Source organism: Rhinopithecus bieti, unplaced genomic scaffold (genome assembly GCF_001698545.2).
Source record: "Rhinopithecus bieti isolate Rb0 unplaced genomic scaffold, ASM169854v2 scaffold_2350, whole genome shotgun sequence".
NCBI lineage: Eukaryota > Metazoa > Chordata > Mammalia > Primates > Cercopithecidae > Rhinopithecus > Rhinopithecus bieti.
Genome location: NW_016803902.1, coordinates 4,379,129 through 4,406,740, shown reverse-complemented (window position 1 = coordinate 4,406,740; position 27,612 = coordinate 4,379,129). Strand labels below are relative to the sequence as shown.

Here is a 27,612-nt window from a genome sequence, read left to right as displayed (position 1 = left end):
ACGTATTAATGACATTATGAAAATTGACATCATCTTTAGCCTGTAAAATGCTAAAACCTGGTTATGTTTCAAGTGGTAATATATAGGCATCTTTCTTACCTGCTCATCGTTTGTTACATATGTGTTCTCTAGGAAGGTAGAGATTTTTGTTCCATTCAGTACTGTATCCCCATGGACTAGGACAATGCCTGGCACATACAGACGAATTCAATAAATATCTGTTGAATGCTTGAAGTACCTAAAAATATGGTTTATGTAATTGATGACTGAATAATGTCACTAAAGAAATTTTTTCAGGTTATTTGATTCAACAAGTTATAATTACATTCTTCTTAAGGATAATACTGTGCAATGAGTACCATGGTGGGTGGAAGCTTCTTTAAAGTCTTTGGCTTTAAAAAAGATTTGGCACAGAGGAAGAACTAATGTTTGTTAAATATATGTTTTGTGTCAAGTGTCATAGTGAACACATTATTAGTAATCCTTACAAGCCTCCTGGAAAATCAATGAGCCTCACATAATTCAAACGATTTGATAACGTTCACATTGTTGGAAAGTAGTCGAATCCCTCTTCAACTTCCAGTTGGCTTGGACATTACTATTTGCTTTCTATTATCCCAAGTATTTTATATCTGGTCAAGCATATAATAAAGCAAACAATATGTGCAAAAAACAATATTCAACCAAAGGATAAAATGTGTAACTCATGGAGGAATCAAAAGTAGTATGTGAGATCATTGCAGGCTGGAAAAGTTGAAGGTTATTTTTTATTTATCTATTTTTTTTTTTTTCTTTTTGAGACGGAGTCTTGCTCTGTCACCCAGGCTGGAGTGCAGTGGCCGGATCTCAGCTCACTGCAAGCTCCGCCTCCCTGGTTACGCCATTCTCCTGCCTCAGCCTCACGAGTAGCTGGGACTACAGGTGCCTGTCACCTCGTCCGGCTAGTTTTTTGTAATTTTTAGTAGAGACAGGGTTTCACCATGTTAGCCAGGATGGTCTCGATCTCCTGACCTCGTGATCCGCCCGTCTCGGCCTCCCAAAGTGCTGGGATTACAGGCTTGAGCCACCGCGCCCGGCCTATTTGTCTATTTTTTAAGAAGACAGAATTTAGCTACACCCCCCAAAAACATGCTAGTATTAATGCAGGTTCTTCTGGGAGCCATGAGAAAACAAATGAAGATTTCTGACTTGATGTGTGGCATGGCGGTGGTGATGCTTTGGGAGGTTCATCTTGGAGCAACAAGGCAAGCTGTAAGCAAAAAGGGAGCCCTTTGGATTCCCAAGATCTAAGGAGTATTTCATTTCAGTCACTGATGTGTAGTAAATTGGAATATCAATGACTACAAGTTTTATTGTGGATTGCTACTGTATTTTGCAATAACTAAAACATAAATAATCAAAACAATCAGAAAAGAGTAGCTAATCACTACCTATGGCATAGAAGTCTGATATAGAAAAGTGATTTTTTTTTTTAAAGGAAGAGCTGCCCTCATATTCTCTTGGAATTAGAACCCCCAAAACATACTTGTCTCTCTGAACATTCCTATGGAACATACTTTAAAAAACATTTGATATATGCTAAAATATCATGTGACCATTTCTCTCTGGAGACCTCTGGTGGTTTCCTCAAGAGCCTAAGACAAAGTTCGAATTCCTAGGTCTTTGGTTTTCAAGTTCTTTGGCTTCACTTTAATAACAATTTGTACTATAATTCTGATTATAACTGGTAACACTGTTGTGATATGTTATCATCTCATTAAAGATGTGACCTCCAAATCAGAATTTCCAAGAGAATATTGCATCACCGAAAAAATATTGAAATCACAAAAACCAAAATTGAATAAGAGATGTTAGAGGCCTTAACAGGGCAGTAGTCATTGATAATTTCCCAAAAAGTATACGTATTATAGAGTTTCCTATTTTTTCTTTTTTGATCATTGAAACTTTCGTTGGCTACTAAGTTGAAGTACTAGAATTTTTCAAAATGTATTTTAGTAAATACTGCTCTGAATGTAAGTTTTAAACATTGGATAAATTAAAAAGTAGAAAATAATTAGTTATTTATATTCTTCAGGTAATAAATTATTCTCTTCTCTGCCCTTTGTGGTCATAGCCCTTATTCCTTTGTAAGCAAGATACAGTGGGAAGAGCATGGGTTTTGTTATCAAATAAATCTGGCTCTTATTCTTGTTTTATTGTGTGTGTGTGTGTGTGTGTATGTGTGTGTGCGTGTGTCTGTTAGTGTGTGTTTGTATGTATGCATGTAAAAACAATTAAAATAATTTTTCAGTTTGTTTGATTTTGTTTTGCTTATTTTCTGCTTTATTTTTAATAAATTTTAAATCTTTTATGAATGATTGCTCCATAGTAGAACCAAGGTCCCTACTCTGGTTATATAATGTTAAAATTTAACTAACTGTACTTTCCCCCTTGATGGCTGGCATTTTGGGCACAGATTCAATGCCAACAGCATGCCTAAAAAGCAGGGATCTAGTTAAAGTGAGAAGACCTGAATTCCATTCTTTCGAAACTCTGGGCTTCCCGCCCCCCGCCCCCCCTTTTTTTAACCAGAGGAATAATTTCCACAGACCTCAAAGAGAGGAGAAATCCAAATAATTCGAAAAAAATTCATCTCCCAGATCTCTTTTCTGATGGTCACGACTCTAGATAATTAGTAACTCAATGGGAAATTCGTTAGTTTGGGCACAAGGCCCAATTCCAGAAACATTTTCTTTTCACCTTCACACCTTTGAGGAAATTCTTCTTTTAGGTATCTGGGTTTTGGATCTGAGTGAAACTGTCATATCTTAATTATATTCAAAGCTACCCTCTTGACTTCTATTTCAGCTGTGACATTAGCCTTCACACTTGGATTGGCTTGAATTCTCTCTGGCTTGAGAGTGAGAATTTCATATGTTTTCTTTTCATCTGCAGACATCTGTATTCTGTTTAACTCAGAACTGTAAAACTCACAGAGCAGGAAGAGCTTGAGCACATTGTGATCACTGTGGGACTTGATCCTTTCAGGCCAAAAGCTACAAAAATCCTTTTACCAGCACTCCAAAGAAAGTTTTTCACACAAAAGACCAAGGATAGAGAACATCAAATTATTATAATTATGATTTTAGAAAACTTTTTCTTTAACTATAGTTTACTCATCATTACTCACTTTGTCCACACCAGCTGTATTAAATGAATTATTAGAAGAAATATATTTTTAATTTAGAGAAGAACCTAACCTCTCTTGATGCTGTGGAGACACAAACACATTATTAATTTATATGTCGATATACTTACTAAGTGCATTCTTGTGAATAAGGAAGAATCATGGTCCAATAATCTGTACAGAGTTTTTTAATTCTTAGGGTACCTTTCTATTCATTACATCATTTGATATTTTTGCAATTCTATGAGGAATGAAATGGGTATTATTGGTGGAAAATATGAAACCCAGAGATTTAAAGACTTGCTAAGGTTACATATAAGTGAATGAATTAAGACTATAATACAAGGTTTTTTCTTTATTTTCTTAGCTCTTTGTAGTTGTAGGTCTACAGCTTTATGTTGCCTCTTAAAAATGTGGCCACTAACTTTGAGGAAATAATTTAACTGAGGAGAGATGATAAATAAAATAAAACAAAAAAATTTAAGAGCTATCATAACCTTTCATTTTAGTTAAATTAATGTGTGTTTTCAGTTCATTATTGGACTTGTATTTCCAATTTCTGCCCAAGAATTTTGTCATTAGATTGGGCATTTGACATCTTCACTAATCCATTCCCTATAGAAACAGTTAGAGATATTTTTAGACTGGATTAATAAATAATAATAATGTTCTAACATAAGTAGGAATTAGTGCGTTTTTCAAGCTGATCACATTCCAACAGGAGCCATTTGTGGAATTCATTTGATAAACTAATCAGTGACCTGGATATGGCCATACAGAAATATCATGTTTTTCAGTAAACAACAGAATCTAGGGAAAACCAGCTGTGTGTCTACCTTGGAAAAGAAAGACTCTAGAGAACATAAGTATCACCTAAATTTTTGAATGAGCCTCATGTTTAAGAAAGCATAGATCTAGTCACATATTTTTCCATGTTTGCATAACAGGGATAAATAACGTTTTGAGTATTGTCAGAAAAGAAAGGAAATATAATATTTGTATATGCTAATATCCATGTAATTTATCAAAATTATTCTCTATAGAAAATATCATATTTTGTGATTCTCTTGTATTGTTCGATATTCTTTGCAACTTTGGGGCTTTTATTAATAATTTGAAATTTTACTTTATTTTTCAGCCATTAAGTTTCATTTTCATGAAAAGATACTACCAGAAATGCAAAGTGCATTTTTCTATGAATAGCTTGGAGTCCAAAAGAAAACAGTCATAATTTCAGTTTGGAGTAGGGGAATTGGGACTTCTTGGCAAGTGCTCATGTGTAATGAAATATTAAATGTTCTGTGTTGTTTTGGTATTTTCCGATGGGTCAATAGTGCTCCTAACAATAGATTCTGAAAGTCTAGTGGACTCTTGCAATCTTAAAAGTGAGTTATTTTCTACAACAAATTTCCTTGCTAAAGGGAACTGGCAAGTAAATCCTGAAATTGAAAGCCTGAGCATTTCTGAATTTCCAGTGGAGGTAAAGCAATTCGGGATAATATGCATGAAGGATTTTGTGCCTGTATCTAAGAAATGTAAAAGTAATTAAGTTAAAGTGATTAGGAAAAGAATAAGATAGAGATGAAGGACATGATAGAGATGTGATGACATCCAGAGATGTTTACAGTATTGTTCTTGGTCCTTCACAGGACCAAGATACATAATGAGTGAATGAATACAAAAATGAGTGAATGAATATAGTTCTGCCTTCTCAAGTATTCATTTGAAAGAAACTTTAAAGAAAAGGGAAAGACAGAGAGACTGTGGCCAGTTGAGTGTAACATTGTTTGGCCAGTTTAAGGGTTTTATAGCTTTAGGAAGCATATACAGACTTCTAGTTAAGACAGCACTATTCTAGGCCAAAAGTGGCAATGCTGGATAGTGCAGGGCACTGTCTATAGGCAGGGAGTGACCAACAGACATAACAGAACAAAAAGTGAATGTGGATGGAAAGTGAGCAAAACTAGAAGACATTAATAAACGTCAGAATTATTTATCTATCATGAGCAGTTTCTTTCTCTACTTAAAGTCCATNAAAAAAAAAAGTAAAAAAAAAAGGGAAAAGGTCTTTTTTTAGTAATGTCCCTGAATGTTTTTTTTTTTTTTTTTTTTTTTTTTTTTTTTGAGACAGAATCTCACTCTGTTGCCCAGGCTGAAGTGCACTGGCATGATCTTGGCTCACTGCAACCTCCACTGCCTGAGTCAAGCAATTTTCCTGCCTCAGCCTCCAGAATAGCTGGGATTACAGATGTCCACCACCACACCCAGCTAATTTTTGTATTTTTAGTAGAGATGGGGTTTTGCCATGTTGTCCAGGCTGATTTTGAACTCCTAACCTCAGGTGATCCACCAGACTTGTCCTCCCAGAGTGCTGGGATTACAGGCGTGAGCCACTGTGTTAGACCAAAACGTACTTCTTATCCTCCTCTTCTCACTTGTAAAACCACTCATTCTTTAGGATTCAATTCAACGGTATTGATCAACGCGGATCCTTGTTTCATTTCTGTTCCCCATCCTCCAGCAGAGATAATTTTGTTTTTCTTCAATAGAGCTCCCACTATAATGTTACTAAACTAGCCATATTATTTCATAATTAGATATTCACATCATTTTCTACTAGATTAACAATTATTTGAGAGCCTTTGTATCACATTAATGTTGAAATTTCTAGCACCTACCATAGTCCTTAGCATATAACAAATCTGGTAAATAAATGACTAGATGATGTGAAGACTGGATGGTGAATATGCACCTTTGAATGACATTTATGCATCCCCTAGCCATTTATTTATTCATGCAATCATGCATGCATTTAGATGGCCAAAATAAACAAATATATTGACTAACTCCTATGCTATTATCTAGAAATATTATTTCCATCATGGGGCTGAAAGGGTTGACTTTTGCACAGTTTTAACCTCCTCCAAACCATCCCTGACATTGTGAGCTGTTCAGTCTCGCAGTCCATGATAACTGATAGTTTTCTCCCATGCTTTCTTTACCCCAGTGACTTACTGCTGCTTAGCTGGTAGCTGAGTTCTCTAGGGAACCTGTTTCCAGATTTGATTTGTGCCTGAGCAAAACCCTGGTAGCCATTTGGAGGTAAGGTCAACAGTTCTGCAAGGGTTTCTGCTCTTTGATACCATGGACTGCCAGCTTGTGAGTAATGTGGCAAACTGGATCTAATAGCAGTTAATGAAGCCAGTCCACATTTCCTTGGGAGGAACCTTAGTCCCTGTTCTCCATATACTTGAACTAAGATGTCTCCTGCTAGCTTAGTGTGGTGCAGAGGAGAGGGCATGGCCTGCCAGATGTGAAAGTAAATTCACGGGGGCAGAGTAAATTGGTACAAAGCACCCTGTGAGTGCACTTCATAATAATGGAAACGTGTTTCAATCAGTCACCACCATAACCCTCCGCAATAGGGATTATGATCTTTCTTTTATAGAAAGAGAAAACGAGGTACTGAGATACTGAGTAACTTAAGTTAGAGCCACAGCTACTAAGTGATAGAGTCAGGACTGAAGGCCAGACCTAGTTGATTTCAATGTTCAAGGGTACATTGTTTTTCTGTACAATCAGGTATCATCCCAGGAAGGTTAATTTCAACTCAATATGAAACAAGACTTTCTGAAAAATAGAGCTATCAAATGAATAAATGTCTTCAAAACTCAGTGAACTCATTAAGCCGAATTCAATAAGAGGTCAGAAGAACAAGACAGAATAAAACTGTCAAAGAAGCTGGAAAATGAATTGCTCTATTTGTTGGAATGTTGGTTTATATATTCCCCTTTTTGTCTAAGATTCTGTGATTGCATGCCAATTATAGACAGACAAACACACACACATGCACACACACATAGAAAGCCCTCATGTTAATGCATAAAAGATTAACATATGTAAAACTGTGTGTGCCCCAAATGTAAGTGCAAAATTAATAATAGTAGCTAGTATTAATTGCACCTCTACACTACACTCTCCTTTATACTAGAAGATGTGCCTAACACATTTCATGCATTATCGCATTTAAGGGACACAATAATAGTAGGTACCATATGGGAATTTTATACAGATTAAATTAATACATGTAAACTGCTTAGAGCAATGCCGGACATACATTAGGTGTTAAATGTTATCATTATTACTATTAAATGTTAAATTACTACCAAATGTTTGTTACTATTGCTAAAAACTAATAAATGTTTATTGCTATTACTAATAATTGCTATTAAATGTTAAGTTACTATTAAGTGTTAAATGTTATCATTATTACTATTATTCCTTGCAGCAAGGAATAATAATAGAGCATCAATAAGTCGCATGTTTTGGTAGACTGCAAATTCAGTAAGGAAAGAGGAAAAGAAAATGAGAGGAGAAAGGAGCAAGTAAGTTGTCTTACATTTACTATGATGTGGGTAAAGGCAAGTTGGTATTTTAACCCACAGTAAATATTTAGGCAAGTGTCTTAATCTTGGAAAGCCTTAATTTCCTTACCCCTAAAAAGGGAATGATTATAGCACCTACTTCATAGGGCTGTTCTGAAGACCATATAATATCGTGCAACCAAAGTACAAAATTTGGTGCTTTGAAAATAGATGTCTTTAGAAAAATCTCCAAATACTTAAAATAATGTAAATTCACAAGTTGGCATAAAATAGCTCCAGATTTTTTTTTTCTTTCTGTTCTCACTGTTTTCTCTCCCCTAGACAATTCCATTGAATCTAATAGGGCATATCAATGCCCAGTGTGGTGTCTCAAGCCTGTAAGCCTAACACTTTAAGAGGCCAACGCGGGAGGATCGCTCGAACCCAGGAGTTCAAGACAGCCTGAGTGACATAGGGAGACCCCCATCTCCCTTAAATAATAATAATAATAAAATTAGTCAGGTGTGGTGGTGCATGCTTGTGCAGCTACTCGAGAGGCTGAGCAATCGGAAAGATTGCTTGAATGCATAAGGTGGAGGCTGCAGTGAGAGAGAAAAAGAGAGAGAGAGACAGGAAGGAAGGAAAGAAGGAAGGAAGGAAGGAAGGGAGGGAGGGAGGGAGGAAGGAAGGAAGGAAGGAAGGAAGGAAGGAAGGAAGGAAGGGGAAGGGAAGGAAGGAAATTAGCCATGCATGGTGGTGCACACCGGTATTCTCAGCTACAAGGGAGGCTGAGGTAAGAGGATTGCTTGAGCCTGGGAGGTTGAGGCTGCATGAGCTGTGGTCTTGCCACTGCACTCCAACCTGGATGACAGAATCAGACCTTGTCTCAAAAAAAAGAAAATAAGGCTAGTAGGATTTATTAGAAAACAGAAAACAACACAGAAACAACAATTTATATGGCTCCAAAATGAATTTCATGATTTTACTGAAAATATGATTCAATAAAAAGTTATTAAGATTTATGATGTTACAAGAGCAATTGTATTTTTCTCAGTGATGTGAAGGAAACCTGAGTATATGAAAATGTATAACATGGAAGAGGCATGCCTTTAGTAGTCAGAGAGCCTGACTTGAAATCCCACATATACATTGAAGAATATTTTGGGCCACTGTTTTAACAACTCTTCGTCTCAGTTTCTCCATTCATAAAATGGGAATGATAACAGTATCACATAGACAGTTGTGAGGATTAGATAAAATAATCATGGCAAATGCATGGCAAATGTGTGTTAGTCATTTACTGTATGTAAAGCAACAACAATTTCCAAATAAATATTGCTATACATTGACAATTTCATGTACTTTCATAGTAACAAAACAGAATATTTTAAAACTAAAACTGGCATGAAATTTTGTGATTTAGAATCACTCCCACACACATAATGCAACCTCCAAAACTTTATAATTTTGATGAGAATAGAATACTTGCACATAAATAACAACCAAGAATAAGAAACACATGTAAATAATTATATATTGAAATATATAAGATCTCAACTACAGAAGAAAAGTAAGTATAAAATGGTAAGTACAATGGATGCACCCTGCACTAATGGTAAGCTCTATAAGGACCAAGACCACACCTCTTTCATTCTTGATTTTACCTCCAGTCCCTCACATTGGGCCTGTCACACAGTCTTTGTTCAATACTGTACTTATTGTATAAATTTTAAAAGTGCAAAAAATGATGGCTATAAAGTCCACTGTAGAACCACTAGAAATGTTTATGTTATTGTATCCTAGAGAAAAGCACAATATAATATTCTAATTATATATTACTAAATACATTTATTTATTCATATAAACCTGAACTAAAATGATTTTTTAAAAATAAAATCTCACTGATATGTTGATTCTGTAACATGTTTTATTTCAACCCATGAAGTTTGAAGACATCTTAAAGAATTACTGATTCAATCTGCTCAGGTTACAGACAAGGAAACAGAGGTCTAGAAAGGAGAAGTGATTTACCCAAGTTTGTTCAGGATCAAGTATCAAAGACCAGATTTCTCAGTCCCCTGTTTCATTCTACTGGACCAACCACACTGCTTCATTCCTACTCCACCAACACACAGACACGTGCACACACACACATGCACACACACACAGAGTTAAGCACTTGCTTTAAGTAAATTTTATTTTTATCTATTTATCCAGTATTTCTCAATAAAGTTTAGGAAAATAATTCATCTATATTACCCATTATAATATAGGGCACACAGAATGTGTTCAGTAAATGTTTATTTAAATATTGATTCCCTCCAATGGAATTAATATAGAGTTTCAAAAGATAACATTTTTCAGATCTGGAAAAGGGGCAAGATGAGAGCCCTTTTCAGTAGATAAGAATTTGACAATATTCTGTCAACAAATATTCATGCCATACTTACATAATAGGCTCTAGGAATAGAGTAAAAAACAAAAACTCATACTGTTCCTGTTCTCACAGTTCTCCCTGCATTGTCAGGGAGGTAACATTAATTAATTAAATAGCTGTACTAGCAACGTATAATTACAAACTGAGAAAAATCTATGGACGTAAATTAACATGATTTTGTGAAAGCATATAATGAAGTAATCTTCCACTAGAAAGTGATACTTGAGTTTGAATGTCGGTTGAAGGATCAGTAGAAGTTAAAGTATGACACCAGTATAACATGATAACTTGAGGCTCTGTGAAGAGGCTATCTGATCAGAGTGATGAAGACATGGTGATGAGAAATGAGATATGGGAAGGATTATTAGAAATCAGAATGAACAGATGGATGGAATCAAGGCAAGATTATGAAAAATCTCAAAGATATAATAAAAAGATCAACGAAAAAGGAGACATTAAATAATAGTAAGAAATAACAGAAGATACAAATAGTAGAAGATACATATATATATATATATATATACAAATAAAAGTAAGAAATAATGGAATAATAGTAAGAAATAATAGAAGATACATCTTATATGTATACATATATGTGTAAGATGAGCCTGATTAAGTACTTTATAGACATTATCTCCTTTGACCTAATTACTTCCATATTTACAGATGAGGAAACTGAGGCTCAGAGATACCAGACAATTTAATGAAATATGTCCATCAGTAAATGCTTACTTCAACCCATGACTGCCTGCATTTGAGTAGAAGTTTTCCAGAAGAGGACTGAAGTAATGACAATTGATGATGCCTTATAGAATAGATTGGAGAAACTATATAACAATCGATTATGGCTTCTAGAAGGGATTGGAGGAACTAGGATCAGGGGGCTGTTTCGAATCCAAATGGGAAGAAATCTGGGCCTTACGCCAGAGTATTGGTCATGGAAGAGGATAAAGCCAGACAAATTGACAGAATAAAATTGTCTTTAAAAGGAAATTTTAATAAGAAACTGGTTTTCAAGGAGGCGGGTGTTAAATTAGGAGGGGGAGAAGTCTATTTAAATTTTATACATGGAGTGCACTAGTAAGAATATAAAACATTTTTTAAAAGTTAGTAATTCAAAGGCCAAGGTTCAAACTTGTCTGAAATGGGCTTTCGAATATTCATCAGAATTTATGACTCAATGCCAAATGTATTCAACTAATACATATGTTAAAACGCACACTATACATCTTACTTTTGACTAATGAGATTTCAAATCCACCCTGATTCACTCCCGTTTACAGAAGGAAATTAAAAAATTGATTGGTTACTTCCTTCGCTGCATAAGGACACCTTGATTGGCCAGCTGCCGTGGCTAGGCAACCAGGCGGAGAATCTTTGGAACAAGTAGCAGACTTCATCACAGCAGGAGCCGTGAGGCAAGAAGCTCTGGGATCAATTAAAATGCCAGGCTTTTCCAGGCTGGTTTCCAGCGCATCTGTGCATGATTCCACATAAATTTAGGGAATTAGAGATCAGACAAAGGTAAACATTTCTGTGCTTTGCTTAGCATTGATTTAGAATGCGAAGATGAAATATACCACAGCCATCCAGCCTGGAGGGGGTTTACACCTTCAGCTGATTTTTTTTCCCTCCTCAATTGCTTCATTATTTTAGGTATGTTGTAATCGAAGGCTGCTTAAATCATCTGTGTGTTCCTTTGGGGAGGGGAGGAGAAAAGAAACAAAAGAAAACCAGTTCCTACTTTCATAGACTAAACAGTAGAATGACTCATTCTTTAATTTTATAATCACACCTCTTAAAATAAGAAATTATTAATGATCTTCATTTTCCAGCTATTTGGTTTCCTGAACTTCGGTTAGATAAAAAGCTCACTCGTGTCCTCCTAGAAAATGAAAGACTGTTTCTCCCTTAAAGTCTGGAAAGTCTAACCTTTTGTGGAGTCTTCTCTCCCTTTTTTTGCTTGTTTTTTTGTTGTTGGTTTTTTGTTTTCTGTTGTTGTTTTCTTACCTTATCTATCAGTTAAAGTCTAAGGTTTTGTTTGTGTTCTTAGTACGGAAGGTCTTTTAATGCCTGTACGTTGGTGAGAGGTTTAACTTCTGCACTTCCTTTGTACCTGGGGTGAGGTGAGGGTTAGAGGTTTATCTTTGAAGTACCAAGCAGCGTGACAAGGACAGTACAGAGATGGGAAAAGTACAGACAAGTGGCTGGAAACAATGACAAGGCAAACAAATATCATGAACAGCAAATTACAGATTTTAAAATCCTACAGAAAAAGATAATTCCCTGATATCACGGAGGTGGTACAGACTTACCCTTTTACTAAGTAACAAGAAAAAAAGCAGAAAACCATCAGGCTTTAGATGAGTATTAGGAAGGAATCAGAAGTGGGGCTTTAAGCCATCTTCTAAATGAATATCACCAACTCAATATCTCCTACCCTATTTCCACACCAGTAATAAGTGTTACAAAGATGTCCAAAGTTCTTTTCAGCTTTATGGTTGTAAAATTCTGTGAATTAATTCAAAACTTTAGAAAAGCTGAGGAGAAAATTAACATTTATTGAGCTCTTGGGACTGGGTTCAATGCTCAATACATTTATTCTATTTTTTAATTCTGATGACAATCCTGTGAGGGAGACAGTATCTCAATTCTACAGGTGAGGAACCTGATGTTTTCATTCTATTAATCAAGCTCATGTTATTTCTACTTCCTCTACCCTCTGAATTATGTCATCCTCAAGAATTCTTATACAATGAGGACTACCCACCTAAAGTTTGACTTAGGTGAAATAAATCATTCATTCTATATGCATTATAAACATAAGTGCAGTATAATATAAATCTATAATGACCACTTCCAGGAGAACATAAAAGCTTAAGAAAATATCAGTTAACGATCTCTTGCCATTTGGTCAGCAGACTGTGTTAGAAATGGCAACCTCCCAACAGAACACAATATATGAGAGGGTTGAGAGTCAGACTCTCAAGTCTGGTATTCCAACTCTAGATACCTTCAGAGTAAGGTGATACAGATCTTGCCAAAGTACATGGTGAAATATTTTAATGCGAGAGTGAGTGTAGGTTAAAACTCCAGCAGCTTGGAATTTTAATATTCTGTCATCCACAAGTGCCTGTAATTAATACTGCTTACATTCAGTTGGCATATTTATGAGTGGAGTTTCCTCCGTATATCCATTCTTCAGTTTTTCCCTACCTATTAGCACTGCTCAGAGACCAGGGAATAACTGACTGCAATTCAGTTGAAGCAGAAAAAATTGCCTAAGAAGACATCAATAAAAGAATGATTTCCATAAAGGAACAATTACTTCTGCTACATTCTTTGAGCTGATATAAATCTAATTTTAAAAGTTCTTCATTAGTTTAGAAAAATTCTGCTTCTTCTCAAAGGGAGTTTTGCTTTGCTTTTGCTTCTTTAGAAAGAGGAGTCCTTTGGTGTTTTATGACATGAAGTCCTTGCCCATGCCTATGTCCCTGGAAATGACTAACCTAGGTTTCTTCTAGGGTTTTTATGGTATTAGGTCCTAACATTAAGTCTTAAAATCCATCATTGAATTAATTTCATATAAGGGAGAAGGGAAAAGATCCAGTTTCAGCTTTCTACCTTATGGCTAGCCAATTTTCCCAGCAACCATTTATTAAATAGGGATCCTTTCCCCCATTTCTTGTTCCTCCTTCAGGGTTTGTCAAAGATCAGATGGCTGTAGGATGGGTGGTATTATTTTCTGAGGACTTCTGTTCTGTTCATTAGGTTATATCTCTGTTTTGGTACCAGTACCATTTGGCTGTTTTGTACTGTCGCCTTGTAGTTATATTTGACGTCAGGGTAGCGTGATTGCTCCAGGCTTTGTCCTTTTGACTTAAGGGATTTCTTCTTGGGCCAATGCGGGCTCTTTTTGGGTTCCATATGAACTTTTAAGCCGTTATTTTCCCAATTCTGTGGAAGAAAACTCCATTGGGTAGGCCTTGATGGGGGATTGGCATTGAATCTATAAAATAACCCTTGGGGCAGTATGGCCATTTTCACAATATTAGATTTCTCCTTCCATGAGCATGGTTGTTCTTCCATTTGTTTGTGTTCCTTCTTTGGATTTCCACTGGAGCAGTATGGGTTTGTAGTTCTCCTTGAAGAGGGTCCTTTACATCCCTTGTATTGGTGCCTAGGTATTTTATTCTCTTTGAAGCAATTGTGAATGGAAGTTCATTCATGATTTGGGCTCCTCTGTTTGTCTTACTGTTTATAAGAATGCCTTGTGATTTTTTGCACCATTAATTTTGTATCCTGAGACTTTGCTGAGCAGCAGCAAAAAAGCCAAAAATTGGCAAATGGATCTAAATTAAACTAAAAAGGCTTCTGGCACAGCAAAAGAAACCTACCATCAGAGGAACGGCAACCTACCAGAATGGAGAACATTTTGCAATCTACTCCATCTGAACAAAGGGCTGATATTCCAGGAACCTAACAAGAACTCAAACAAATACAAGAAAAAAAAACAAACACCCATCAAAAAGGTGGACCAAAGGATATTGAACCAGAGTTTCTTTCCAAAAGAAGACATTCTACACCCCAAACCAGAACTGGGAAAAATGCTCAATCATCCCACTCGCCATCAGGAGAAATTGCAAATCAAACACATGAGATACCATCTCACCACCAGTTAGAATAGGCAATCATAAAAGTCAGGGGAAACAACAGTGCTGGGAGAGGGGATGTGGGGAGGAAATAGGGAACACTTTTACACTGTTTGGTGGGATGTTTAACTAGTTCAAACCATTATGGAAAACAGTATTGGCATTCCCTCAAGGATCTAGAACTAGGAATTACCATATGAACCCCAGCCATCCCCACTACTGGGTATATATACCAAAGGATTATAAATCATGGTGCTATAAAGACACCATGCCACAATGTTGTTTATTGTGGCCCACTATTCACCAATGCAAAGCTTGGGATCAAACCCAAATTGGTCCATCTGTGCAGGGACTGGATTAAGGAAAATGTGGCACATATACACCATGGAATATATGCACAGCCATAAAAAAGGATGAGTTTGCGTCCTTTGTAGGGACATGGGATGCAGGCCTGGGAAACCATCATTCTTAAGGGGCACAAAACTATCACAAGAACAAGAAAAACCAAACACCGGCATGTTCTCACTCATAGGGTGGGAACTGAACAAATGGAGACTCACTTGGGACTTGGAAGGGAAACATCACATTACCGGCTATCACGGGGAGGGAAGGAGGATTGCATTTGGCGAGTTTATACCTGGATATAAATGACGAATTGATGGGTGCTGATGGTTGTGATGGGTGGCAAGCCCACCCACCAAACATGGGCACAAGTATACATAATGTAACAAACCTGCACATTATGCAACCATATACCCCTAGGACTTAAAGTATAATAATAAAAAAAAAGAAAGAAAGAAAGAGGAGTTCCTCAAAAATACAACTCTAGATGGTAAATTGCTATCTTAGTTCCCCACCGGGAAAGGATCATACCCCTGAAGTTTCAGAAATCCCTGCCGCCATGGGTTCTGTTGGAAGCTCTGCTCTGTCAAAACCTGATGCTCTCTGAATTGCCTTTGGGCGATTCTTTTTCTTCTTCTTCTTTTATTTTTTTTCAAGAATACTACAAATTTACAGCTGAATAGCTTTATCATTCTGTCCTGTAGAAGCTAAGAAATTTGAAAATCTTCCTTTATTTCCATTTATTCCACTCTCTCTCCCTTTTAATTCAAATTGGCTGTGATTCCACTCTGTCTGTCCCTTTTAATTCAAATTGGCTGTTTCTTTGCTCTATAACCCCATCTCTATTTCTGGCTTCTGTTGAGATGGCTGATTAGGTTCACAGTTCATACCATCATTTATCAACTTACCAAAACGTTGGTCAGTTACCCCCTTGGTGTTCTCTTATGAACGTACCTGCTCATTTTTTCAACATAGACAGGCTGAGAATTTTCAACATCTTTAAGTTCTGGTTTCTTTTTGCTTAACAATCTCATCTTCAATTCATTTCCCTCTCCTCTCATTTCACTATAGGGAGTCAGGAGGAACCAAGATGCTCCTTCAACACTTTGCTTAGAAATCTCTCTAGCTAAATATCCAATTCTATCACTCACAGGTTCTGCTCTCCACAAAACACTAGAATACAAACACATTTCAGCGGAGTTCTTTGAAACTTTATGACGAAGAACACCTTTTGTTCTTTGTCCAATAATAAGTTTCTCATTTTCATCTAAGACCTCTCTAGAATGGCCTTTATCATCCATATTTCTACCAAACTTCTGTACGTGATTATTTGTGTATTCTTCAAGATGGGCACTTTCTCTAGTTATTTTCCTTTCTTTCTGCGTGCTTAACAGATTCATCTTTAATATTCCCTTCATCCCAATATCTGCTTTTTCTAGCATGCACCTCAATCTCTTCCAGCATCTACCCATTACCCAGTTCCAAAACTGCTTCCACAATTTTATGTATTTGTTATAGTGGCACCCTATTTCTTGGTAATAATTACTGTCTTAGTTTGGGTAGTGATAGCAGAATATCATAGAATAGGTGACTTAAAAATATTAATTAATTTCTTACAGTTCTGGAGGTTTGGAAGTCTAAGATCAGGGTGCCAAAATGGTTAGGCTCTAATAAATCTCAGTGGCCCTCTTCCTAGTTTGCATGTGGCCTTCTTGCTGAGTCCTCACATGGCAGGAGGAGAGGAAGAGAAAGAGATAGAAAAAGAGAGAGACACCGACACAAAGAAAGGAAGTTCCCCCCATGTCTCTTCTTATGAGGGTACTAATTTGATTATGAGAGCTTTGCTGGGATGTCCTAATTACCTTCCAAAGGCTCCGTCTCCAACACCACATCACAGTGGGAATGAGGATTTCAACATATGAATTTTAGGGGAACATAAATGTTCAGTTCATGGAAATTATTACAGGTTTTGAATTCAATGAAATAAACAAGCTGATTGTAATAGCATTAGACATTGAGTTTTCAATAATGATTCAGAGAAGGTGCATTGCACTTATTGATAATTTTGCACAAAATGTGTATTCACAAATATGTAAGAAGAGACTTCCAATTTTGGTAACATATGAATAACATATCCAACATAGACTCCTCACCCCCTCAAAAACGCACAATAGTAGAAGTTAACAATAGCAACAACAAATGCACACAAATGAATAGGTGTACTCAGGAGAATTAGTAAAAATCCCAAATTTTAGGAAAAAAAAAAAAAAGAGAGAACTCAAAAGAAAAAGGTAAGCAATTTTATTAACCCTGTAACATTCTAAGGAGGAGAAAACCCTGATATAGGTCCTATAATCTAGTACTTAGGGTATGTTTCTTAGGGATAGAAAAACAGTGGTTTAAAGCTGAAACTTGGGGCCCTGAGTAAAGCTAGAAGAGCATTAGAGCAGCCTCCTTCATGTAAGTGAGACTAAAAACAATCAGTCCATATAAAAGCAAGGAAACTTGATGCTGATTGGGTCTTGGAGTGTGAAAAAGTCTCAAATTAGCAACCGAAACTCTGAGCCTATTCCACATGCAGGTGTGGAGTCAAATTTTAGCTATCTTCTATTAATCTATATATTTGTCAGCCTGAACTACCACAGCAAAACACTTTAGCCTGCTTAAGCAACAGAAATTTATTTTCCCATGGTTCTGAAGGCTGGAAGGCCAAGATCAAGGTTCTGATCAATTCGGTTTTTGATGAAGGCTTTCTTCCTGGCTTGCAGTTGGTTGCATTTCACTATGTCCTCACATGGTTTTTCCTTGGTGCATGCATGTGGCTAGGCAAAGAAAGAATGAGAGATGATCCACATAATTAGGAAATGCAAATTAAAGCTACAAAGTCATACCATTTCACATTCACTAGAATATCTATAATAAAAAAAAACAGACAGTATTATTAATGGTGAGAGTGTGTAGAAAATGGAACTCCCACATATTGGCAGAAATGTAAAACTGGTACAGCCAGTTTGGAAAAGTTTAGCGTTTTCTTAAAAAGTTAATCATAAACTTACTGAATTAGTTTCCTACAGCCGTCATAACACAATACCACAGACTAAGAGACTTAAATAATGGAAAATAATTTTCTCACAGTAATTGAGGTTGAAAATCCAAGATCGAGGTGTTGGCAGTTTTGGCTTCTCTTGATGCCTTTTTGACTGTAGACATTGGGCTTCTCATTGTGTTCTCACATGGACTTTCTTCTGTGCACAAGCCTTCCTAATGTCTCTTCCTCTTTGTATAAAGATACCAGTCATACTGGTATGACTGGTCATACTCTTATGACCCGTGTCACCTTAATTAACTCTTTTAAGATGCTATCTCCAAATATAGTCACATATAAATTTTGGCAGAACACAATTTAGTCCATTACAAATACAATCCAGAAATTCCACCCCTACTTGTTTACCAAAAGGAAACGAAAGAGATGTTTACACATATATTTTACACATATAAAGACATGTATGTGAATGTCACAACAACATTACTCTTAGTGGCTGTAAACTTGAAATAATTTTAATGTCTGTGAACTGGTGAATACATAAACAAAATGTGGTCTATCTATCCAATGGAATAATAGCCATAAAAAACTACCGGTCTATGCTACAGCATGGAAGAATCTCAAAGCCATGGTGAGTTAAAGCAGCCCCTCACAAAAACCTATGTATTGTATGATTACATTTACATGAAATATCCAGAAAAGACAAATCTATAGAGACAGAAAATAGATCAATATTTGCCTGAAGCTAGTTGTGGTACTAGGAATTAATCACAAAAGTGCACAAAGGAACTTTTGGGAGGGATATAAATGTTTTAATATCAGATTGTGGTAATGGCTGCTCAACTCTATAAATGTCCTAAAAGTCATTGAATTGTATATTTAAAAATGAGTGAATTTTATGTTATAAATTATACCTTAAGCCGGGCACGGTGGCTCATGCCTGTAATCCCAGCACTTTGGGAGGCCGAGGTGGTCATATTACCTGAGGTAGGGAGTTCGAGACCAGCCTGACCAACGTGGAGAAACCCCATCTCTACTAAAAATACAAAATTAGCCAGGTGTAGTGGTGCATGCCTGTAATTCCAGTTACTTGGGAGGCTGAGGCAGAAGAATTGCTTGAACCCAGGAGGCAGAGGTTGTGGTGAGCCGAGATCGTGCCATTGCACTGCAGCCTGGGCAATAAGAGTGAAACTGTGTCTCAAAAAAATATATATATATGTGTGTGTGTGTGTGTGTGTGTGTGTGTGTGTGTGTGTGTATCTTTGGAAAGCTGTGAGGAAAAAGAAACATTTAAGGAATGAAATAGTGTAGGTGTTCATAATCCTTGCACTTTCTCATTCTCCTTCTCCATATGCCACATTCCTTTCTGAAAATGACCTGCTTATTTTCCAAGTATTTCTGGTCATTTTTTAAAAAAACAACTTTGAAATGAGCTATTGATCATGAGCCCTTGGTCTCAAGAGAAATTACACAGTCAGTGGTGACTTTCTCTTATGGAAGCATTCATTATATGGCATCTTTCTTTTTAGCACTGTTTTGTTTTGATTCAACACTAGACAGTGAATTTCTTTCAAAATGTTAAATAAACATATTTTTAAGCATTACTCTTCTCTGGTGGCAAATTGGAAGTCAAATGCAATATACAGCTCTCATTAATGACCAAGGACACACTAGACATCATAATATAGGTAAGATGTAAATTTGTTTTCTTAATAAATTACATGTTGACAATTACATTCATTTATAAATTTTCGTCCCAGACGTTTTCCCTTAAAGGAAAAATCATAGACCATGAGATGGTCTTTCACATTCATATTTCAATTAGAGAATTTCAAGTAACTGTGGAAAGGTTAATGCCACTATGATGCTTTCTCAAAGCCCAAAAGTCTTCACAATCCCTTTGGACCTGGCCCCATTTCCCAAGCCGAAAGTCATTTCCATCTGTATTCTGAGAGTTTCATTGAGCTTTTAGATTTGTATTGTGCTACTTACAATTTCATACAATTTGGATACACTTTTGCATCTAGAGGCAGTTTATGTCTTAGGCCAAACCCTGAACTTAATTAACTTACCGTAAACCTTCTTACCTTATAGCTATATCAGACCATAACACCAGTGCCCAGTTTGTGAAATCGATGTAAGGCAGGCAGTAGGAATCTCTTTCTGTGTCAGCTAATGAGGCATTCTTTTCAAATGTCAAAATCTTCTAGCAGATAGGCATTTTTAATCATTCCATTTTGATAGTACAGGGGTCAAAGTTCAAATTATAATTGCCATAGGACAACAGTAAGAAGCAGATCTTTTCCTAATTTCCTTGAATTGCAAGTTTAAAAAATCAGATATTAAGCGATAAAACAAAACTGAAAACTAGATTTGAAGTATGATATGATTAAAATTGACCAAACTCAGATTCAGGTGGATCTGAATTTAGTTTCAGTATTGCTTCTCATTAGCTATGTGAACTTGGGCAAGTAATTATTTTACTTCTTTAATTTTTTTTTTTTTTAATGATAGAAGGGCATACAAATACTTATTTCTAAGACTTATTCTGAGGAATGAGTGGGAGTTCTTAAACTGAGATATTTGAACTACTTACAGGGTGCCTGTGAAGCACTGAAACTGCAAGAAAACATGTGTAGGTTGTTTGAGTGTTCATAGCTTTCATCAGTTCTCAAAGGAATTTCTGTGTTCATGAGTCACTAAGAAGGGATACATAGGTGTTTGTAAATACAACTTTGATAACACTTGAGAATGTGTCAGTAATGTCAATAATCTATTTCCTTCTTCTTTCTGAAACAAATGATCGGATTAAAATTACAAACAATATAAGATTTCATATCAAATACTGTTTTATGCCACATGTATAGATGTTTTCAACAGACAATGAGAAACAACACTCAGTTTTGTTCTATACAGACCTTCAACGGATTGAGCAAAGCCCATCTACTTTGGGGAGAGCAATCTGCTTTACTCAGTCTACTGATTCAAATGTTATTCTCATCCAGAAACACTCTCACAGATACACCCAGAGAAATACTTAACCCAATATTGAGTACCCATGGTTCCAGTCAAATTAACACATAAAATTAACACTGACACAATAGATTATGAAATAACTGTCCCTAGAGGTAAAATACATGTTCTTAATATAACTTAGCAGTTATTCATGCAATAGTTTACTTCCAATATTTAGTCTTATAGAAACCACAATTGAAACACATATTTCCTACACTAAATGCTTCCATGTTGACTAAAGATTGCTAATATCTAGAACTTTTGCTTATAACCTGCTTTCTCTTGTTTTATTTTCTAGTTATTATCTTTGTAGAGTTTTATTTTGTCTAATAGGTTATTTGTTCTGCCCTGTAAAGTTGCACTATTTTTTTTTTTGTAGTTTATCAGAGTTTTTGCAAACCATTCAGCAATTTTCTTCAAATTTTTAAACTATTAATAAAGAAAGCCTCAAAAAAGTATACAATGCTTACATTTTAATGCATTGAATCAAGTTCAAAGTTAGTGACATAGAATTTGTAAACTTATTTTCAATGAGATTAAGTAAATAAATACTCAGAAACACACATAGTTCTTACAGCAGTGACTGCGTAGTCGGTTAACCTTTCTAGGCTGAGCATTCCAATTCTGAAAACCCCAAATCTGAAATGCTTCAAAAGCCAAAACTTTTTGAGCATTGATATGACAATAAAGGAAATGCTCATCATAGTATTTGGGATTTGGGATTTTCAACCAGTAAGTAAAATGTAAATATTCCAAGTCCAGTCTGAAATTTCCAAGATTTAACTGATTTGGTGTACAACTTTAGCAGTTTCACTTAGTATAAACTTTAGATTTAAGACTTATTTTTCAGGGTCTTTTCACTTAAAGAGACACATTCTCACTTTTTTATGAAATATTATTTTTCAGGTTCTTTTATGATGATTCTCTTATCCTTTGAGTTTTTAGGTAAAACTTCATTTTTTTAAAATGAGGTCTTTCTTGACCATAAATGTAGAAGCACCAAATTTCACCCGCAGTGCAATTAATACTTTTTACTTCCTCAAACTCATCAGTATCTGAAGTGCTCATTTATTTACTTATTAAGACTTTCCCTCTCTCAAAGGAAAGCACTTAGTACTTTCTATATAGAGACTGAGTATCCCTTATCCAGAGTGTTTGAGACCATAAGGGTTTCAGATTTCAATTTTTTTTTCAATTTTGGAATGTTTATATTATACTTACTGGTTGAGCATCCCAAACCCAAAATATTCCAGTAAACATTTTCTTTAACCATCATGTACTCAAAAGGTTTTGGATTTTGGAGCATTTCAGACTTTGGATTTTTAGATTTGCAATGCACAACCTGTAGTAATTACACAATAAATGCTGAACAAATAAATGAGCTAATGAATGCTTAAGATTATGTTGCTGTGTTAGTCCACTTATGTTGCTGTAAAGGAATACCTGAGACTGGGTAATTTACAAAGAAAAAAGGTATATTTGGAGTCACAGTTCAGCAGGCTGCACAGGAAGCATGACACCCGCATCTGCTCAGCTTCTGGAGAGGACCTCAGGGAACTTATAATTATAGCAGAAGGTGAAGGGGAGCCATGTATCACATAGCAAGAAAGGTAGCAAGAGAGACAGAGAGAGAATTGAGGTCTCAGACTCTTAAACAGATCTTGCATGAACTCAGAGTGAGAACTCACTCACTACCATGAGGACAGCGCCAAAACATTCATGAGGGATCTGCCCTCATGACATGAGCCAAATACCTCCCACCAGGCCCCACCTCCAGCACTGGGGATCACATTTCAACATAAGATTTGGAGGGAACAAACATCCAAACTATATTAGTTGGTTGGAAAGATCATATGAAAACTCTTTGGAGTACATTGTAAATATATATATGCCTAAAATGAGTTTTAAAACTTTTCTCTGATGATAAGAAGAAATAAAATGATGAAAACCCCCAGGCACCTATAAATTAAGGAGAACAAAGGTGGAACTGTGGTGAGAACTGTGTGAGAGAGAAGACTCTGGAGGAATCAGAAAAGGAGAATTCAAAAAGTAAATGCTTTGGGAACATTGTTATCCATGGATCTTTCTCATTTTTATACTGTTTGCAAACAAAGGCACTGGCTGCCATGGTTCCCCATTGTATTTTCAAGGCTGCTTGTATAGCAAATGGCCTTGGTAGATGTAGATATAATACCCCCAACTCCCAGAGCAAAGGGTAGCTTTGATAACTGTCTGGTATACTAAAGATAATGTCTCTTCCTGGAGCAAAGGTCACAGGAAATGTGAATGCTTAGAATCAGACAATCTGTATATGAAATCTGGTTCTGACACTTATTGGTAAGGTATTTTACCCATTTTGGGTATCAGATTTCTAATTTTGCATGACAGTTTTAAGAAAATATGCCTCAAGAACTGTTTAAATAAATAAATAAAATGACATGATGACTTGAACCATGTGTCTTAGTCTGTTTTGTGTGTTGCTATAACAGGATACCACAAACTCAGTAACTTACGATATAAAGAAATGTTTCGGCTCACAGTTCTGGAGCCTGTGAAGTTCAATATCAAGGTGCTGGTATCTGACACATGGTTTCTTGGTGTGCTATCCTATGTTGGAAGGTGGTAGGGCAAAATGGAGAGAGAGAGGGAGAGAGAGCCTACACCTGAGAGCCCTTTTACGAAGGCACTCAACCCTCAATAATTCTCCATGGTCTAGTTATCTCTTAAGTCTGTACAATGGAAATTAAATTTTAACATGACTTTGGGAGGGACCAATCATTCAAACCATAACAGCATGATAGGCATATCTTTTGTGCACAATTGCTTACTATTTCTATCCTTGTTTCACCTTCCTTTTTCTCTGCCTTTCATCCTACCTTCTTTGAACTGTCTTTAGAAAATCAAAATGCCCCCATTTCCTTAGAAGATCACAACCCACCTCAAACTGATAAAGAAACTGACATTTATAGAACACATCCAAATATAATCATCCTAAAACTTTTTGGACAAAACAAACTGACAAACATAAATACAAAGCAGAGATTACAGAGGCTTAGACAATTAGTCAAACTCCTCTATCACAAAGTATGTCTTTCACCCAGTTATCTTTCCCTGACATACCAACCATCTACTGAGCACTCACCAAGTGGGTGTATTGAGAGAGAAGAGGAGGTGTACTAGTATGAAATGAATTCAGCCCAGATGATAGGAAACCCAGCCAACAGTAGCTTGAACAAGTAAAAGGTTTATTTGACTCTTGCAAAAAGAAGCCCAAGATAATTTGGTTTAAGTGTAACAATGCCATCAAAGACCTTTCTAATGTGCCACCCTCAACATGCAGTTCTTCAGCTTCTAATATGCCATCCTCAACATGAAGGTCTTCAGCTTCAAGCTTCTCTCTTCTTAGTAACATCAGATGAACTGTGTGAATTACATACATTCAACTCTAGTACCTCTTGAACTCTCCTTTCAAAGTTCTTTCAAAATTCCCTAACAGCATTTACTGACCAGAGATCTCACAGCCTACTGGTATTTAGCCTCAGAGACATTTTACCCAATGGGGAATGGAGCTGTATTCCATTTCCAGAATGCTGAAGGTTGCTTATACAGCTTTCTTTCCATCAGAAAATCCATGGTATTTTCTGTATCCCAATATGGGACAAGGATCAGGCACCAAGCTCTTTCATGTTCTCTTGCCCTCTCAAGTAGAATTCTCTCTCTCTCTCTCTCTCTCTCTCTCTCTCTCTTATTTTTTACCCTAATATCTTTATTATGTTGAAATTAAACAGATTGTTGCAAGTGATCATATCTCAGGTTGCATTCCTTTTCTTTCTCTGAGAACACCAAGAAAGATTCACCATAATCAAGAATGGCAGTTCCAGTGGAAGGAATGACCCTCCTGATCCCTTGGCACAGGCACAACTAGGCGGTAGCCTGTCAGCTCCTAAGTTGAGGCCATGAGAAGGGTGTAGGCAGGAGGAAAAAACACAGTGAGAGTATTTCTAACAGGCTCAGAATTAGGTAACTGTGTACACATACAAATATATATATGTACACACACACACACACACACACATTTTAGAAAACAAAAATTTCTGTGCCTGAGTAGTTACATGTAGCTACAGCAACTTCACAATGATTCCAGAATCTAGATCCCTCCAGCTTTCTGTGTGACTAACCATAACTAATGTTTCTTGCTCATAGTTATAAGACAGCTGTTGATGTCCCACTCACAGTTATAAGACAGCTGTTGATGTCCCACTCACCAGGTAGGAGGATCGAGAAGAAGCTGCTTTCCAGGAAATCCCAGTCAACTTCCAAATAGATCTCTTTGGTCAGACATGTGTCACAGATCCAACTCTTTTTTTGTAAGGTAGTATGGGGAATAAAATATTTAAGTAGTAAAATTGGGCCTCTGCCAATAAGAAAGAAGGAGAGGATAGATACTGGGTAGATAACTAGCAGCATCCTCCATGTGATAAACTGGAATGAGAGACATGCTAGCTTTGATAAATTACATCTGCTTCCATTTGTTAGCTCTTGTCACATGTTGAATTATTTTCTATTGAATCCAAGGAATGCACTTAAATTACATTCAAGTTTTCAGTTCGAAATGAAAGTACCACATTTGTTCCACTCTACTCTTATTATTTCCACCAAACCCTGAATTTCTCCATTCTTTACCACTATGTTCCATGGTATTACATTCAAAGCCTCAGTCACAGCCCACTGAAATCCATAGCAGTCAAATGGTTAAAAATCAGAGTTCCTAGAAAATCCACCTGAGATGATTAGTTAAAGCAATCTGAAAAAGCAAGACATTTCACTGCCTGCCACATAATGTTTCTCCAGGCCCAGCCCCTGTAAAAATAAAATATCGTTAATGGAAGCCAACTTGTTACCCCATAGAATTACTACAACACATGTGCTTGAAAATGTAAGACAGATATTCTTAACTTGGCAAGCCACAGGGAACCACAGAAACGTTCTCCAAGAAATGATTTCATTTTGTTGGTTTTATATTTAAAGTCACATTTTTGGCAGGCAATCCCAAAGACAAAGTTCCAAGAGTAAACTGGCCTATGGGATAGAACGCAGACTTCTGGTCACTTGCCCACATGTGTTTAAATCACTTACCTGTCCTTGTATACCTGACATAATGATCTGGGAGCCTGGCTCTGTTCCTTCTAGTTGTAGACCTCTTTTTGCCATCTTTTCTTCTACCCTCCATACTGAGTGTAGTTTATTACTTTAGCACACATGTGTGGGGTTATAAAACGTCTAGATTTGAAGTGCTACTCTGGCACTTAATAGTAGTGTAACTTAGACAAATTACATAACCACACTTTGCTTTAGTTCACTCATCTATAAAATAAGCATCACAATAATGTCTATGTCATAAAGCTGTTATGAAGATTGAATCAGTTAATGTATTAACGTTCTTAAAATAATGCCCAGCATGTAGTGTGATATAGGTGGTAGCTGTTATTATTATCACCCAGCTGGATAACAGGACATGACCTAAATTAGCCAGCAAAATGACTCCCTGAGGTAAGTCAGCTAAAACCTGAATAAGAAAATTCTGTAGAAATGTGTGTGGAAGCTGACAGATATTCCCCCCAATACTACATATATAAGGGACTCAGCTGAGTGATCAGGGAAAGTTACCTGGGATTCAAATTCACTATTTCCTCTGGATGCTTAAGGACTGTGAAATTTTAGTGAACAGAAGATTCTCAGGGTTTATCTCATATAGTTCCTTCATTTTATAAAGAAAAACTCGATCCATGAGTAAATACAAGGTTACAAAAGTAATTAGTGGACAGCTTCCTGGGCCCTGATGCAGTGACTTTTTTTCTTATATTAAGGTAAGATAATTTCTTTATTCCCTCTGAAGTGATGATGGGAAGAGAAAGACAAGAATCTGAAATAGGTTGTAAATCTCCATAATCTCTGCTTACAAAGAGGTCCATTCCAACTCAGAAATATTTACTTAACACAGAATCTTGAAACTGTATAAGTCATTGGGCTTGGAGCTTTATAACTATTTACTCAGCTGATTATCTCCATTTCTTACAGTGAAATGTGAAACTTGTTTTTTAAGAGTGTATGTGCAGCTTGAAATCTTCAAGATAGGCAAAAAAATGTGAGTTAGGTTTTCCCATTTGGGTGCCAAACTTACAATCTTAACCTTTTCTTCTGCTCATCTTTGCTTCTATTATTCTGACTTCAGAATAATGTCCAGCCCCATTATATACATTTCTGTAGCATTTTCATTTCCCAAGGGTCTTCCTGATTTGACTTATATTTCTCAACAATTGTCATTAGCTTTATTATCCTCACTTGACCAATGAGGAAATCAAACTTAGAAAGGATTCAGCGACACTCTTCTATGATCACATAAGTAAAGGGGAAGCCTGATTAAAAAACAACGACAACAAGAAACAAACAAAACAAAACAAAAAGCAAACAGACAGGTTTTCCGAGTCATTCTCTCTTTCATTTATTCAATATTATCTTGCCAATATGACTGTGTGTTTCCCATGTGCACTGAGGATAAGTGTTATTTTTTTTTTTTTTTTTTTTTTTTTTTT

The 27,612-nt window shown here is 36.3% G+C and overlaps 1 long non-coding RNA gene across 1 annotated transcript in view; it reads left to right on the top strand.

The window, feature by feature from the left end:
* The first annotated feature begins 11,386 nt into the window (after nucleotides 1-11,386).
* Nucleotides 11,387-27,612, top strand: part of LOC108519111 (uncharacterized) — a 54,249-nt gene continuing 38,023 nt past the window's right edge. Inside the window, exons 1-2 of the long non-coding RNA XR_001882530.1 lie at nucleotides 11,387-11,491; nucleotides 25,255-25,391. This is a non-coding gene — a long non-coding RNA (uncharacterized LOC108519111). The remainder of the gene's footprint in view (nucleotides 11,492-25,254; nucleotides 25,392-27,612) is intronic.